The sequence below is a fragment of the Leptonychotes weddellii genome, chromosome 15 (assembly GCF_054177405.1).
Source record: "Leptonychotes weddellii isolate Sample4059 chromosome 15, ASM5417740v2, whole genome shotgun sequence".
Lineage (NCBI taxonomy): Eukaryota > Metazoa > Chordata > Mammalia > Carnivora > Phocidae > Leptonychotes > Leptonychotes weddellii.
Window position 1 is genome coordinate 43,532,069 of NC_138383.1, and position 17,652 is coordinate 43,549,720.

At 49.2% G+C, this 17,652-nt stretch overlaps 1 long non-coding RNA gene and 1 other non-coding gene across 3 annotated transcripts in view; one reads left to right on the plus strand and one right to left on the minus strand.

Annotated features, from left to right (window-relative positions):
* Positions 1 to 106: 106 nt before the first annotated feature.
* On the plus strand, positions 107 to 6,420 carry LOC115941836 (uncharacterized). 2 transcript variants are annotated; one of them, XR_004076512.2, is made up of 3 exons: positions 107 to 252; positions 1,284 to 1,542; positions 6,006 to 6,420. It is a non-coding gene; the product is annotated as an uncharacterized LOC115941836 (long non-coding RNA). The 2 variants fall into 2 exon arrangements; XR_004076511.2 differs by lacking the exon at positions 107 to 252 and adding an exon at positions 368 to 1,158.
* The window catches only part of LOC102729136 (uncharacterized), a 161,858-nt gene continuing 147,349 nt past the window's right edge, over positions 3,144 to 17,652 (minus strand). The window contains exon 4 of the transcript XR_014140614.1: positions 3,144 to 3,155. This is a non-coding gene — a transcript (uncharacterized LOC102729136). The remainder of the gene's footprint in view (positions 3,156 to 17,652) is intronic.

The window sequence follows — 17,652 nt, forward strand, 5'->3', positions numbered from 1 at the left end:
CTCCGCGCCGCCGCGCGCCTCTCGCCTCCCTCCCCTCCTCCCCTGCGCTCCCCGCCCCTCTCCCTCCCGCCGCTCGGCTCCGGGCTGGGGCCTCCGGGCACCCCTCCGGCGTCGTCCCCGGCACCGCGCCCCCTGCCGGCCGCCGCGCTGCGCCTCCCGGGGCCGTGGTGCGCTGGCGACGGGGGCGAGCAGGCCTCGGGGACCCTCGCTCTGGGTCCCTGGCAGGTTCCCCAGATGCTTCCGCGCGCGAGGGTGAGGCCCGCGGGAGGTGAGGGGAGGCGGCCCGTGCGCCCGACGAGATGGGGAAACTTCGGAGCTTGGGGGGTGGGTCTCAGCCCCAGAGTCGGGTTTCTCAAAGTGGGCTCCGCTGCGCATCGGCGCCCGAGTCATCTGAGGTGCCGGTTAAAAGCGCAGGCTCCTGGGCCTGGCCCCAGACCCACTGAATGAGAAGCTCCGCGGTGGGGCCCGGGGATCTGCATTTTTAGCCAGCCTCTGGGCTGATTCTGATATACGCTCCTTTGACACCTCGCCTGCCCCGGGGGTCAGGGGGGAGGGCGGTGGTTGGTGGTGTTCAAAGCCAGAAACTACGTGCAAGGTTGTGTGTTGTGTGCGTGCCCTTTATGGAGAGAGTCCGTCTGGTGCTTCCAGCAGTCTTTTAAAGGGTCTGGACCATCAGGGTGTCAAGAATTGCTGTCTTCTCTTGTTCTTACTCTCACACCTCCGCAGAAGGTTCTTCGTGGTCATCCCGTGCAAAAAAAAGCAGAGGCGTGCCTGCAGGGAGGTCCCACTGCACAGTCCTGCTGGCCCCCTCCCTCTGCCAGGCCTGACACATAAGGGATCAGACCCCCTGAAGTCTGATGCTGCTTGGGAAGCCAACCAGGGCCCTGCAAGAGAGAAGGCTAAGGCATTCGGGGGACCTTCCCTGGCACAGGGCACAGAGCATGCTGGGAGGCGGTGGTGGCTGTCCTGGTGTCATCTGTCGGGCTGCAGGAGGACTAGCAGTGGTGTGTGCTTGCCCCTGACCCAGGCACTTGCTGCTGCTTTCGTGGAGAGGGCAGGGTGAGCCACAGGGATAGAAGTCATAGAGAGCTGGAGCCCAGCACACACTGCGCCCCGGGCATCAGGCAAGCCCTCAGCTCCTTCCTCTGTCCAGTTGAGGTGAGAACGCTATGTCAAGAATTGGGAGAATAAGCTGAGGGGGTGCAGAAACTCCAAACAGAGTGCAGGTATGCTGCAGAGGACAGTTCCTTTCCCTCTGTGAGCATCCCTGGGTCTTCCCATAGGTGTTTGTGCCACCAACCCCGAGGACCTGGAGGATGAGGCCTTGTATCTCCAACAGCAGGCTTCTCTTTCCTGTGGACGTCCGGCTCCCAAAATCCCATCCTCCCGGCAGAGAGCACTCAGTCTTCCTGGAAGCTGGCTTCACAGGCCTGGGAGCAACACCTTCCCAACTTGCCTGGACCCTTTGTGTGTAGAATACAGCTGTGGGCATCTCCAAAGAGCCCAGGCTGGGAAACACGTGGATACCTGCAGGACTGCCAGGTAAGGGGGGCACCAGGGACACTTGCTGCCCAGGCCCCTCCCTAGGGACCCTGGAGGGTCCACTCACCTGGAGGCAGATCACAATCTGAGCTGGCAGGCTGGCCTGCTTGTGTGTGTGGTTGGGGCAAATGCCATGTCAGTGGAGGAGGGTCCTGGCCAGTCCCTCGCCTCGGGTCTGAAAGTCATCCTCTTCCTCTTCTTCCAACACCTGGTTCCATCTTTCTTCTCCTTGCTCTTAATTTAAAAAAAAATTTTTTTTAAAGACTTTATTTATTTGAGAGAGAGAGCGAGAGAGACAGCACGAGCAGGGGGAGGGAGAAGCAGACTCCCTGCTGAGCAGGGAGCTGATGTGACGTGGGGCTCCATCCCAGGACCCCAGGATCATGACCTGAGCCGAAGGCAGATGCTTAACCAACTGAGCCACCCAGGCGCCCCTTGCTCTTAATTTTTTACTCAACTTTTCCCTCCTTCGTGGCTTGTTCTCTTTAGTGTATAATCTGCTCAAATCTCTCTCGTCTGTTTACAGAGAAAATTTTCATTTGCCTCTGTCCCCTCCGGTCACCAGTGCCCCACCTCTCTCTTTCCTTTTCAGCTAAGCTTTTCAGAAACTATTTATTTAAGATGTTTACCTCCATTTACTCCTCGTCCACTCTGGCCACACTATGTCATTGAAATGTCTCTGCTAGTGACTTAGTTGCTAAGTTCAGTGGCCACTTCTTTTTTTTGAGAGAGAGAGCGTGCACAGTGGGGGGAAGGGCAGAGGGAGAGAGAGAATTTTTTTTTTTTTTTAAAGATTCCATTTCTTTATTTGAGAGAGAGAATGAGAACAAGTGGTGGGGAGGGGCAGAGGAAGAGCTAGAAGCGGACTCCCCACTGAGCAGGGAGCCCCACTCGGTGCTCCATCCCAGGACTCCGGGATCATGACCCGAGCTGAAGGCAGATGTCCAACCAGCTGAGCCACCAGGCGCCCGGAGAGAGAGAATCTTTTTTTTTTTTTTTAAAGATTTTATTATTTATTTATTTGACAGAGAGAGACACAGTGAGAGAGGAGCACAGGCAGGGGGAGTGGAGGGGGGAGAGGCAGGCTTCCCGCCGAGCAGGGAGCCCGATGCGGGGCTCGATCCCAGGACCCTGGGACCATGACCTGAGCCGAAGGCAGCTTAACGACTGAGCCCCCCAGGCGCCCCGAGAGAGAGAATCTTAAGCCGGCTCCTTACCCAGTGCAGAGCCCAATGCTGGGCTTGATCCCATGACCCCAAGATCATGACCTGAGCCAATATCAAGAGTCACCCGCTTAACTGACTGAGCCACCCCGGAGCCCCCAGTCTTCATCACTTTGACTTTTAAGCAGTATCGCTTCCTGTTGCCTACTTTGAAACTCTACTCCCTTGGCTTGTAAGGCATTACTCCCCTCTAAGTTTCTTTCTTGAGGTCATCTGGGAGCTCCTTTTCTTACCCTCATCCTTTCCTTGTTGGTGTTACCCAGAGTGCACCCCTGACCTCTTCCCAGGTGTTGTTGTTTATACTCATGGCTTTACCTGCCTCGCACACATGGATGACTCCAAGTTTCTCTTTCTAACTCAGAAGCTAATAAATTAACCTGTCACTGATTCCTTGATGCTGGCAGAAGACATGAGACTCTGGGATCAGAGACACCAGACTTTATTACTCAGGCACACACAGCACATGGCATGAGCAGCTGCATATTTGCCTCAATCTCCCTTGCCTCTGAGTCCCGCAGGGGCAGCATGATGGGCCCAGATGGATGCTCTACAGCAGTGGGTTTGCATCACCGAGGAACACCAAGCTTGGGAATCCACTGCTCATATAGGGAGCAATAAGCAAGCCTAGAGGGAGACACCACCTCATCTCTCAAGGTTGCTCGCCACAAAGACAATACTGAGAAGTGGCCCAGGTCAAAAGTGGTCAGGGTCTTGCCCCCTTGACACACACAGCAAGATGCAGAGTGCAAAAGACCACGGGAGGATTAGCTCATCCAACCGTGGGCACTTCATACCCAACAAATGAGCACATCCTCTTCCAGGCCTCCTTCCCCACCTGCCTTGTCCTCTCTCTGCTTTCGGCTAGTTGTGGCCAGCCAGAGACTCTGCAGTCACTGTGGTCTCTGGTCTCTCTCAAGATGTGCATCTGGTCAACCATGTCCAGTTAATGATGCCAAGGACGGTGGCTCTCATTTTGCACATTCATGGTGTGCTTGGTCTCCGGTTGTGTTCCTTATGTATATCATGCTATGTTACCCTTTCGACAACCGTGAGGTCCATTTTATTATTGTCCTGATTTCACAGGTGAGGCAGTGGAATCTCAGGTTAAGGTTGCTCGCAGATAGTGAGGGGCAGGACCGGGATTCACACCTAGGTCTGCCTGACTCGGAAGCCTGTATTATTAATATTACTTTATATCACTGATCCAGCTGTTTAGCTATGACATCCTACAACCACTGCCTTGTTGAGGATCTGTCATTTTTCGCCCCAATCGGTGGATTACTATAGTCTTCTTTCTAACTTGTCTCCCCACCGCCAGTTTTGCTCTTTCTAATGTGTCTTCCATGTGGTAGTTGGAACCATCACTATAAAAGGAAACTAACTCTGTCTCTCTCTCATACCCTCCCGCCCCCCCCTCAGGAATTCCTGTCACTTTCAGTCCAAACTACTACACATGGCGTTCATGTCCCCCAGGTGCTACATTGTCCTCATGCTCTATGCTTCAGCCATCATCCCATGTATTACTTACACCTCTCCCAAGATGGCATATACTTTGCACTTTCGCACATACAGCACTGTCTTCCTGGGATGTCTTCACCTCCTTAACAGATGCCTGGTCATCCCTGAAGATCCAGTTTGAATGCCTCCCGCACCCTCCTTTTTGTGACTCTGATTCCCTGCGAATACCATAGCCTATCTTTTTTTTTTTTTTAAAGTTCATATTTTTTTTTTTTAAGATTTTATTTATTTATTTGAGACAGAGAGAATGAGAGAGACAGAGAGCACATGAGAGGGGGGAGGGTCAGAGGGAGAAGCAGGCTCCCTGCTGAGCAGGGAGTCCGATGCGGGACTCGATCCCGGGACTCCAGGATCATGACCTGAGCCGAAGGCAGTCGCTTAACCAACTGAGCCACCCAGGCGCCCCCATAGCCTATCTTGTACTATGTTTCTCCTGTTAATTGGCCTGTGCCGTTCTGCCTGAAGCATCCTTCTTCATCCCCTCATTAGTCTTATCCTTTAGACTAAATTTGGATGTCACTTCCTCAGGGATGGCTTCTGAGTTTCTCTTGCCTCCCACCAGCTAAAGTTAGGTGTCCATCTTTCTTCTTCAAGTCCCACTGCCTGTACCAGACATCGCTGTAATGACCTGTAAGCCCCCGAAGGGCAGGTTGTCCACCAGTGCCTACCGAACACAGTGCCTGGCATATTGGAGGAGCTCAGAAAATACTTGTCGAATGAAAAAAAGGTACACATGGCCGCCTCCAATGTGTTAGCCTAGCGTCAGGAAGTCTGTACATGGCAGGCGCTCAATAAAATGATTGAATGAACCACAAAGAGCACTAAAATGCATGTGGGATTTGTTGACACGGAAGCTACTGATGAGACTCAGGAAATCAGTTTGCAGGGAATCGAGGAGCTTGTTCTTTCAAGAAACTTGTGAATGGGACTGCTGGTTTTTGTTGTTTTTTTTAAAGGGAGATGGATCACCTTATTAAGAGAAGATCATAGAATTTATCTTTTCGGTCATTCTCTCCTATGCAACTACTTTTTGGGGACGCCTGGGTGGCTCAGTCTGCTAGGCATCTGCTTTCGGCTTGGATCATGATCCCAGGGTCTTGGGATCGAGTCCTGAGTCAGGCTCCTTACTCGGCGGGGAGCCTCCTTCTCCCTCTGCTGGCTACTCCCCCTGATTGTGCTCTCTCTCTCTGACAAATAAATAAAATCTTAAAAAAATAAAGCAAGTACTTTTTGTTTTTTTATTTTTATGTATGTATGTATTTTTAGAGAGGGAGAGAGTGCGCGCATGCGCATGGGGGCAGGTGTGTGTGTGTGTGGGGGGGTGAAGTTGGGGAGGGGCAGAGAGAGAGAGTCTCAAGCAGGCTCCATGCCCAGCCTGGAGCCTAACTTGGGGCTGGATCTGATGACCCTGAGATCATGACCTGAGCGGAAATCAAGAGTTGGACCCTTAAGTGACTGAGCCACCCAGGTGCCCCATAAGCAAGTAATTTTTGTAACAAGGGAAGCACTGTCCTTTTCTCATCTTTAAACCTGGAACTAAGGAATTCACATCATGATTTACCTTTGAACATTCATCTCAGTTTCTGCTCATGTTGTAAGAACTTGAAGTATAAGATGCCCATGGAATTTGAAAATCATTCATATTATATAAATGTTGAAATCAAAATATCTAATACATGGATGGAATAGTAAATACTTTATTTTATTTTATTTATTTGACAGAGAGACACAGCGAGAGAGAGAACACAAGCAGGGGGAGCGGGAGTGGGAGAAGCAGGCTTCCTGCCAAGCAGGGAGCCCGATGTGGGGCTGGATCCCAGGATCCTGGGATCATGACCTGAGCCGAAGGCAGACGCTTAACGACGACTGAGCCACCCAGGCGCCGCAAACAGTAAATACTTTTATTCAATACATCAATCTCTTATTGCCATGATAGGTTTTACATTGATTATATTTATCAATTTTTTAAAAAACCATGCGAAAAGTGTTATGATAACCCTTTTTAAAGAGAAGCTGAAGTTTAGAAAAAATAAAGAATTTGGCCGGTGCCTCCCTGACAGTAACTAAAGATCTGGAATTCAAAGATTTTACTTATTTGAGACAGAGAGAATGAGAGAGACAGAGAGCACATGAGAGGGGGGAGGGTCAGAGGGAGAAGCAGGCTCCCTGCTGAGCAGGGAGCCCGATGCGGGACTCGATCCCGGGACTCGATACCGGGACTCCGGGATCAATACCTGAGCTGAAGGCAGTCGCTTAACCAACTGAGCCACCCAGGCGCCCAAGATCTGGAATTCAAAACCAAGTCTATACTGCTTTAGAGAATATAGACGCTTGATGTATATTTTAAACACTTCTGCTTGAAAATGTTGCCATGTAGTTGCTGTTTGTCTTTGAATTTGCGGAAAGGACTCAGGTAGGAGCAGGGACAGGAGGGGAGGGGGCTGAGGCCTCTGGTAAGGTGGGTGGGAGGTGACCCAGAATGGGTCTTCTTTTTTTCTTTTTCAATGAGGTAGAAACTTCCTGCTAAAATGCCAGTGGAGAAGGCAGGGCACCAGCGGCGGGACCGCAGCTGACAGGAATGGGTCTGGGGGCTGTCTGGGACAGATGGAAGCAGGGTCATGGGGCTGGATGGACGGGTCGGCAGCCTGGGAGCCGGGAGCTGGAGTACCATCCTGTTTGCGTGAGGTTTGCTCCAGCATCTCCTGGCAGCTCAACGCCAGAGCCAAGAAGGGAGGGATTAGAGTGACCGGTGTTGGGGTTTCTTAGGGCAAATTAGGTGACAGTAGGTCCTGAAAGCGATGACCTGTGGAATATTGTTGGGGAAGGAGATGACGCTGGGAGGCCAAGGATGGGATAAATTAACCAGTGATCCTCAACCTTGAGGAGCCATCCTAGTGCCCTGGGGGGCTTGTTAAAACACAGACCCCCGAGCGCCACCCCCCGTTTCCGATTCAGTAAATCGGGGCCAGTGGCATTTTAAATGAGTTCCCAGGGATACGGACGCTGCCAGTCAGGTGTGTGTGTCTGGGGACCGCACTTTGAGAAGAGCTGGGGCACGGGCAGGAAGGAAGCAAATTTTTCTCTCCCGAGGTCTCATTAAGGCTGCAAAAACAGACGGAACCGCTTCTTGACTGAGGAATTTGGGGCGTCGCTAAAAGAACTGGCCCTGCGTGAACCCTGGAAGCACGCACGCACCCACGCACGCACGCACGCATGCGCAGCGGGGACACGCATGCGCCGAAGGGGGCCCTCCGTCTCAGTTCGTTTTCTTTCGGAGGAAGACCCCCGTCCTTGCTAGCCTGCTTCTCTCTCAGCAGCTCCCCCGACACCTGATGCCTTCTTTCGGCGACCAGGTAAATGCGTCAGGGTCTCTGATGATGACACTGGCCGGGGACGAACGTGAACCCTTACATGTTAGTCTGAAAGTCTGCTGGTGCAAGCCGACCACCTCTGTGAGATCCCAAACATTCCACTGGCTCTTCCCAGGAACCTCGAAGCCCTGGGACACCTTGCCCAGGCCTTTTCCAGAAAGGATAGTCTCGGCCTGTCAGGAATGCAGACGAGAGAAATGGCCCCTGATCAGGAGGAGAGCCCGTGGCGGGGCAAGGGGCCAGGTCTCCGTGAGTTCCAAGTACCTCCGTGCAAACAGGACACCAGAGGGACGCATCCACCAAGTGCCGCTAAGAACTGTGTACAAGGCTGACTTCATGCATTTTCCCCACTACTTCTTTAATTATTTCTCCATTGCTCCATGCACGGTTTCCTTTAATCTAGCTGTTTAGTTGTGTAATCAGTGTCCGGGAACCCAAAACAGAACAAAGCCACGCCAACCATTTCATCGTAGGGTTCTCTTCCAGCCCTTTGTCCCAACTCCTGATTCCCGTGTTCATCATTCCCTGCTTTCCTCTTTATATTATTTTAAACTTTCTTTGTATAATGGGCCATGTCAGACGTACACAAAACGAGGGAGACCAGTATAGTGAACTCAAATGTCTCTGTTGTCCAGATTCTAACTTTTCAAATCATGCCCAATCTTGTTTTGCCCATTCCTTCTATTTCCACATCCTGTAGGGAGTTGTACTGCATTTATATGTGTTCCTAAAGGGCTATTTATTTTTCATTTCCATTGTCTTTAATTTTATCAAACGGTACGTTGCCCTATAATTTTTTCCAGAGCTACTATTTTCACTTAATATTACATTACTAAGCATCTTCCCTGTTGCAGCCCATCACTATACTGCGTTCGTTTTGATGGTGTACTGTAGTCCATTTATGAACATCCCTTGGTTTATTTCTCCACTCTCCCATTGATGGCTCTTCAAGTTGTTTCCAGCCTTTTGATATGGTGGAGAGTGCTTTTATGAACGGTCTTGTGTGTTCTTGTCATACACCTGGTATAGCTCTGTGAGTGGAACTGTTTAGCTTTAGGATTAAAGCTGGATTGTTTCCCACCAAAGTGTTGCCCCGCCCCCGGCATCATATGAGAGATCCCTCCCCTGATCTGTATCTTCTTCTCTCCCATGCTGGTTATTGATAGGCGTATTCATTTTTTTCCCAATTACTTTGCCAATTAAAATGGAATCTTGCTGGGGCCTTAATTTGCATCTCCTCAATAACTGGTGTCCTAATCAGCTTAGGCTGCCATGACAAAGTACCATAGGCTAGGTTTTGGACTTGCTTAGGACCTGTCACCCCATCCCTTTTTCCTATTTCCCCCTTTTGGGATGGGGATGTCTATTCTGAGCCACCCAATCCATGGCAATTTGTTATGGCAGCCCGAGCTAAGACATGTTGACTATCTCTTCATTGGTTTGCCAGCCCATGCATTTCCTTTTCTCTTAAATGCCTGTTCATGTGTTTTGTCCATTTTCTATGGGATTGTCGTATTCATTTCCTCTTGTTGCTATAACAAATCACCACAAACTTGGTGGCCTAAAAGAACATAATTTTTTTAAGTTCCAGTTCTGGAGGTCAGACGACCGACATGGGTCTTACTGGGCAAAATCAAGGTGTTGGCAGAGTTGCGTTTCTTCGGGAGGCTCATCTGTGTCCTTTCTCAGCTTCTAGAGGCTGCCCACATTCCTTGGCTCACGCCCCTCTTCCAACAACTACATCACTTGGATCTGTCTTTCTGTTGTCACATCTCCTCTCTCTGACCTTCCTGCTTCCCTCTTATAAGGACCCTTGTGATTACATCGGGCCCACCCACATATTCCAGGATAATCTTCCCATCTCAAGATCCTTAACTTAATCCCATCTGCAGTGTCTCTTTGTCCTGTCAGGTAACATATTCAATAGTTCTGGAGAACAGGATGTGGACGTCTGTGGGAGACCACTGTTCTGCCTGTGCTCTTTCATTGTGCTCTTCCCTTTCTCATGGATAACCCACATAACCCACGTAACACCGCAGGCAATAGAGGACAGTCCCCACAAGGGGCCAGCACTGGGCTGCAACTCCCTGCCCTCTCTGCGGGGCACCTGTGGGTGTTTGAAGAGACACAACAGAAAGCAAGACCTCCACCAGCCCAGGCCCTCTGTGAGCCAGGAGCCTGGAGCCAGTCCCAAGTTCTGAGGTGCCGGGAGACAACAGGCATGATCTATGCACCAGTCTTGAAAATCCAAACAGCACTTCACTTCTTTCTGATGTATGTTATGATTTTCCAAAGCACTTCCCCATCCATAATCTGTCTTGACTCTTAGAGCTGTCAGAGGCCAAGTGCAATGGGATGACTGTGCTGGAAGCTCCCCAGCCAGTTGGAGACTAGCAGATCCGAGGCTCTTTTTTTTTTTTTTTTTTTTTTTAAATATCTTATTTGAGACAGAGATACAGAGAGAGGAAGAGCATGAGCCCGGGGGAGAGGCAGAGGGAGAGGGAGAAGCAGACTCCCCGCTGAGCCGGGAGCCCGGCGCTGGGCTCGATCCCAGGACCTAGAGATCATGACCTGAGCCAAAGGCAGATGCTCAACCATCTGAGCCACCCAGGTGCCCCGGATCCTAGGCTCTTAACCCCCAACCTGGGATTCTTCCCAGCAGCCTGGGCCTTAGGGGAGAGACCCATGTGACTTGTCACAGGGGCCTGTCCCAGCCTTCCTTCTTAACCTGCCATAGTGGTATGGGTGGTGAGAGCTCCAGGGCTTGAGCTGGCCTGGTTGTAGCTTCCTGCTCAACCACTTACCAGCTGTGTGACCTCCAGTAGGTGGTTTAACTTCTCTGGGCTTTGGTACCTGCCTGTCTAGCAAGTTCCCAGGTGATGCTGATGCTGCTGGTCTTTGGACCACTTTGAGAATTATGCTCTCTGTAAGTCATGGATTCTCTCTGAGTCTTTCTCTTCATCTGTAAAATTGCCCTTCTCTCCTGGTTGGTGTGATCTCAAATGAGATAACGTATGGGAAAGCCCTTTGTAAAAATGTAAAAAGACACAGAGGGAATGATCAACTTAATGATGTTTCATAATCGCTGCTCACATGTGTTTCCTTCACAGTTTACAAAGAACGTGCACATAAAACACCAGTGGCTAACTGCTTAGGAGCAGGGGCTGTTTCATTTCATGGACCCTAGGTTTGTCTGACTCTCTGACCTTGGGAGTGTTTAACAGTCACTTGTGCTGGAAGGATGGGTACTGCCTTGCCCTGCCTGGAAGAAACCTTGAGATCCGCCCCTGTTGTTCACCCCACAGACAGAGGCTTGATGATGCTTCAAGTGTTTGTGGTTATTTTTGTCAACCATCATCTCCTCCCACTCCTCCCCAAGAAAGCTCTCCAGTGAGTCATCCGGGAGGCCCAGGAGGCAGTTGACGTTGCTCGGCTGGTATCTGGCCATTGAGGGGAAGGAGAAGTGATGTCTCCTTGGGCTTGCTTTGCAGAAAAATTCCATGGGTTCATAGCCTCCTGGAAAGTCGATCTCTAGAATTTGTGTCTATGATGTACATTTGGTGTGTACATTTTTATTTGTATTCACTCAGAGATTCAACAAATATCTGTTGAATGACTGTTATGTAGCAGGAATTGTTTTACGCTCTGAGGATACACCAATGTACCAAACAGCAAGGTGCCCCTTTCATGGAGTTCATGTGTGTATAATATTCATGGGACATATATTGAAAGCCTACTATGTGTCATGGAATTTATTTAATTTATTTTTTAAAAGATTTAATTTTATTTATTTGAGAGAGAAAACGTGAGCGGGAGGAGAGGCAGAGGGAGAAGCAGATTTCCCACTGAGCAGGGAGCCTGACAGGGGACTCGATCCCAGGACCCCAAGATCATGACCTGAGCTGAAGGCAGACGCTTAACCGACTGAGCCACCTGGGTGCCCCCAAGTGAAATGCTTTTTAAAGATGGGTGACGGGTGCCTGACAGGCTCCGTTGGTGCAGCATGCAACGCTTCATCTCAGGGTCCCATGTCAGGGTTAGAGATTACTTAAAAAGTAAAACTTTAAAGATGGAATTTTCCAGGTTGGCTAAGAGGAGGCATTCTGCAATGAGGAAGCCGCATGCTGTAGCTTGGCACTTTAGGCACCTGCAGTGGTCCCATAGAGTTGGAATATGGGTGCAAGGGATGGAGGGGAGGTTGGAGAGGTTGGAGAGGTGGGCAAGGGCCTGGCCATGAAAGGCTTTAGGTGACAAGGATTTAGCGCTTAATCCTGCAGTCAAGGTATTGAAGTGTTGAAAAGTTCAAGTCAGAGAGTGAAATGACAGTGCTGTGTTGTGGGAAGATAATTGTAGAGGGGATGAGAAGGTAGCTAATGGGACTGCAGAACTAGAGGTAAGGAGACGGAGATGCAGGCTGGAACCAAAGCGAGGGTAGTCAGGATGGAGTGGTAGTATCAGAGAGGTGCGGAGGATGCAGAATTGGCAGGGGACCCTGATCTAACTGGATACGTACGTGCAGTCGAGAACAACCACATTTAGCAGTAACTGAACACACAGGTGAGTAGATGAGGTGACCTGGGATGAGAAAATGGACAAGGGCAGGTCAGTGGGGGCACTGTGTCATTTCATGTGCTGGAGGAGAAAGGGGGAAGTTTGAAGAGAATCTAAAGGCCACGTCAAAGAGGAAAATGGCAAAACTGTTAGAGTAGGCAGTTAGGTTCTAACAGGATACCTGGAGGTCAACAACGAGGAAACCATGGCCAGCTCTCGGGAAGTTCAGAGGCCCGTAGGGGCAGCACTCCACAAGAAGCCAGATCAAAGCAGACAGGCCCAAGATGGCGGCTGCCCTGACAGGAACCCCCTGACCAAATAAAGAAGAAAAAGCATGAAACCCTGAATCTCCCCTCTAAGTAATGAATATTCTGCCTCCTAGTTAACTACTGTCAATAAAAGATAGAAACCCAGTCCCCAGGGTGTACAGCTCACACACTCTTTCTCCTATCTCTCTCCTTCTTCTCTCTCTCCTTCCTCACTCTCTCCCTCATTTGTCCTCACATCTCAAAATGTACTTTTTGCTTTTATAAACTTTCCCACTTGTGTCACTTGTCTGCTGTGTTGTACATCTGTCCTTGAGTTCTTTCTCATGACTAGACCAGGAACCTTGGGTGACACCTTTGGGATGGGCTGGGTCGAGGCCCCAGGGCCCTGGAGTCTCCCCAGTCTACCCTGCAACAAAATTAGGAAGAAGCAGGGATTAGGATAATTGCTCTGTGGAAGCCAACGATGGAGAGAGTTCCAGGTAGGAAAGAGTAGTCACTGTTGGCAAATGCTACCCACAGGTCAACATCAGGACTTGGAACTTTGGGTTTCAGAGAGTGACTAGAGCCCCTGCCCATAAATAAATATTTATGGGATGAATGGGAAAAATTTGGGAGACTATGAACACCATCTCTGAAGAGTGGCCACTGTCTTATCAGTTTATGTCTACTTTTGAGTCCTCTGTACCAGGAATCCCCTTCTTCCCACTTATCACTGAAACAACAAAAAGCAGTGGGAGATCACACTGAAATTTGGAGAAAGCTGCCTTTGGTCTCAGAGACTTCAAGGGGCTTCTGCAAGGTTGATGGAAGCAAGAGCAGATTCAAAGAAGTGTCCACAGACACTTAAGTCACCGCATGTGTAGAAAAAGTGGAATGGACCCTCAGCAAAACGCAGCACGGTCCAAACTTTGGCAAAAGGCACTCTTTCACGCACACATCACAAGCAGGGGTCACACCAGACACTGCGCTGAACGTGAAGGACAAGATGGGGACCAAGACAGACAAGATCCCAGCCCTCAGGGAGCTTACATTCTAGTGGGAGAGATGGACAAGAAACAAGTATGATAAATGCCATGAACGAAATAAACTAAGATGAGACCGTAGAAACTGGAGAGGAATTAATTGAGATACATGGTAGTCGGTTTATCTTGCTGAAAATTTCCCAACTTTAGCACACAGCAGATTTCAGGAGCCATCATGTTTTATGATTTATCACATCTTGCACAGAGAATTTTCCCCCGTCACGTTTTGGACAACCCTCGCTGCCAATGCTAGGAGTGGTGGGAGAGGGGTTGGGGGAACAGAATTCTGGAAATGCTCACACCCCGAGGCTACACCCTGATTCCCTGGCTCAGAGCAGTAGGAATCAGAGGCAAGATGGGCCACTGGGAAGATTTCAATTTAAGAGAATGCGCATATGGCTATGCATTCTGTCAGAGCAACACCCATTCCTCACTTCTGATAACATTTTGCGCCAGCCACGGCAGGAATGCTCCACCCAAATCCCTCCCAGGGGTTTTTCAAACGTAACCAAAGTCACACAGAGCTGGGATCATAACATACAGAGCTGGGATCATAACCACAGTTTACTCCCAGAGTCAATGCTGCACCGAGCAAAGCAAGGGCCGCTCAACAGTGGGCTTTGACACATGCAGCCCTACCTGTTAGAGGAGGAGGAACCCAAGCTAACTTTAGGGACAAAGATCCCCACCATGTTTGCCCCATTCAGGGGTCTCAGCTCCCCAAGGCACCTAGGGCCAAAATGGGCTTTTGGGAAATGGCTGTTTATTAGATAGGCTGAGCTAAGTAACCATGACAAAAAGACCCAAAGATACATAGTGGCTCAAACATAAGAACAGTTTATTTCTCATTCACATAACTGACTGCAGCATGTGCTCTTAGTTGATGGGTGGCTCTTCCCATTTGGTGATTTAGGGACCCAGGATCAAATATGTGGTTCTAACATAGCCTAGTGGTCATCTATATCTTGCCAGCAGAAGGGGAAAGGCAATTCTTGGAAGCCTCAGCTTGCAATCTCTGCAGGTCACATTCTATTGGTGAGAACGAGTCACATGGTCATACTGAACTGTGAAGGAGGCTGGGAAGTGTAGTCTAACCTTGCACTTTGGTATACCCCCCCCCCCCCATGACTACAAGAAGAGAATGATTTTGGTGGGCAGAAAATTTGACTTTCTGAGAGGACTAAATGCTAGGCACTCCAGTGTTTGGATTCTAATTCTAGACCAAAATTTCTTAATTTTGACACTTTTGACATTTTAGACTGGATAATTCTTTGGGGGTGGGAGGGGGGCAGCCCTGTGCATTGTAGGATGCTTAGCAGCATCCCTGGCCTCTCCCCACCTGATGCCCGTAGCACCCCTTCCCCACTTCTCCCAGCCCCAGTCATGATATCAAAAATGTCTCCAGACATTGCCAAATATCTCTGGGGCACAAAATCACCCAACTGAGAATCATTGTTCTAGACAACGAGAGCAAGGGTCAGAATCTTCTGTCAACCAGGGACAAAATGCAGCGAAATAACCTGCCCACACTTTGTCACTTGGAAAGCTCATGGAGTAGCTGCTAGTTTTTGCTCACTTCATTCAATACAAACCTCAAAACCATACCAGCTTGTTTGCAAGAAGACACTTTCTGGGTTATTTGGTGCAGATTCTCTGAAATTTCTGTGAGAAATAAGGATTGGGGTTTTTGTTGTTGTTGGTTTTTTTTTTTTTAAAGATTTATTTATTTGAGAGAACGAGAATGAGAGAGAGAGAGAGTACATGAGAGGGGGGAGGGTCAGAGGGAGAAGCAGGCTCCTCGCCGAGCAGGGAGCCCGATGCGGGACTCGATCCAGGGACTCCGGGATCATGACCTGAGCCGAAGGCAGTCGCTCAACCAACTGAGCCACCCAGGCGCCCTGTTGTTGGTTTTTGATACCTTGCCTAATATGAGACATATAAGCATCTGGCAAATTCTTGTTCTGTATGGACATGGCAAACAAGAGGGAGATGCCTAAGAAGGATATTTGTTTTTAGGAAATGGGTCGTCCTGGAAAAACTGGTGAGAATTCCTTGCAGCCTGGTAAAAACAGGAAGTACAGCAAAGCATTGAGGTTGCTTTGGGGTATTCCTTGGGGATCTTTGGGAAGAGCTTCAAGGTTTGGGCTGTGGTCCCCGACAATTAACTCCAGGTTTATGTGTAGCTGGCTATATGAAGTATTCATTTCCTGATTCACTGGCAGTATGCAAGGTGCTTGAACACTGAGCGAAGATGGTTATGTCTTTTTAATTTCAAAGCTACTTAACTAAGATGAGATGCAAGGTCATAATCAATAAAGCTCAATTTGAAACACCGTGAGAAAAAGGAATAGAGAAATGTTCTTTGGTGCTGGAGTGGCCCAAAGTAACAGGTTTATGTCAGACTGAGATTTGTGTGCAAATAGTTAAGTACTCCTTCGGATTATGAGCAATTTGGGTCTGAATAAGCATTTGAAGATTCACAGGCCCATGTGTATCATTGTTTCTGAGCAGGCCTGAAAACACTCGACTTTTGGCTATTTACCAGTTGCTAGGTAGTCTGGAAACAACGATGAACAAATAGGATCACTAATCTTTTGTTGCTGCGTGATTTTTCTCATTCCAGTGTGATGGAGTCAGTCCCCGGCTCAGCACCTCTCAGTCACTCCCCAGTGCCTACAAGTGAGTGTCCAAACACCTCACCAGGCCCAGAAGCTCTCTGCGGCTCTTTTCTGACCCTATCTGGCTGCTGGTGCAGACCTCCTCTGCCACCTAGATCAGCGGAGCCAAGTGCAAGGCCATGAAAGCACCAATGTCAGGCCCCCAGTGTTGCTCAGATGTCTCCCTCCCAAACTTCCAAGGCTTGATGGCTACTTTTTCAGGCCACCCAATAGGTCTTTATCACCCAGAACTCTATTTGTTTGCACTTTATGTTACACATTGTGTAGATGTCTGACTCGCCCCTCCTCTGAGGGCAGGGCCAGTGTCTAACTAGCTCTTCTGGGGAGCAGTAGTGCCTATCAGAGGATCTGGGGAATGTTCAATACAAGTTTATTGAACAGAGAAATGAACAGAAGTTTCTGTCATGTGGTTTTTCTTTTTTTTTTTAAATTGTGGCAAAATACACATAACATAAAATTCACCATCTTAGTCACCATCCACCTCCAGAACTCTTTTCATCTTGTAAAACCAAAACTCTCCTCCCCTTGCACACTAACTCCCCATTCCTCCCCTCTCTCAGCTTCTGGCAACAACCTTTCTACTGTTTGTCTCTATGAATCGGACAGATCCATATTCTAGGTACCTCATCTAAGTGGAATCATATACTATTGTCTTTTGTGAGTGGCTTCTTTCACTGAGCATAATGTCCCCAAGGCTCATCTGTGTTGTATCATGTGTCAGCATTTCCTCCCCCCCCTTTTTTTTTTAAAGATTCTATTTATTTATTTGACAGAGAGAGACACAGCGAGAGAGGGAACACAAGCAGGGGGAGTGGGGGAGGGAGAAGCAGGCTCTCCGTGGAGCAGTGAGCCCGATGCGGGACTCGATCCCAGGACCCTGGGATCATGACCTGAGCCAAAGGCAGACGCTTAATGACTGAGCCACCCAGGCGCCCCAGCATTTCCTCCCTTTTGAAGGCTGAATAATAGTGCATTGTGTGTATATACCACATTTTGTTTATCCATTCATATATCGAGAGACACCTGGGTTCCTTCCACCTTTTGGCTATTATGAACATAAGTGTACAAATACCTGTTCGAGTCTCTGCTTTTGGTTTTATTGGGGATATCCCTAGACGTGGAATTGCTGGATCATATGGTAAATCTGTGTTTATTAATTTATTAAAGGAACAGACATACTGTTCCAGGCCAGCAGTTTGCACACGTGATTGCACTGAATGCTCATGGTAATTCTAGGAGGGAGAACGATTACTATTCCTTTCTCAAGAGATGAGAAAAATGGGGCGCCTGGGTGGCTCAGTCGGTTAAGCGACTGCCTTCGGCTCAGGTCATGATCCTGGAGTCCCGGGATCGAGTCCCGCATCGGGCTCCCTGCTCAGCGGGGAGTCTGCTTCTCCCTCTCACCCTCCTCCCTCTCGTGCTCTCTGTCTCTCATTCTCTCTCTCGCAAATAAATAAAATCTTTAAAAAAAAAAAAAA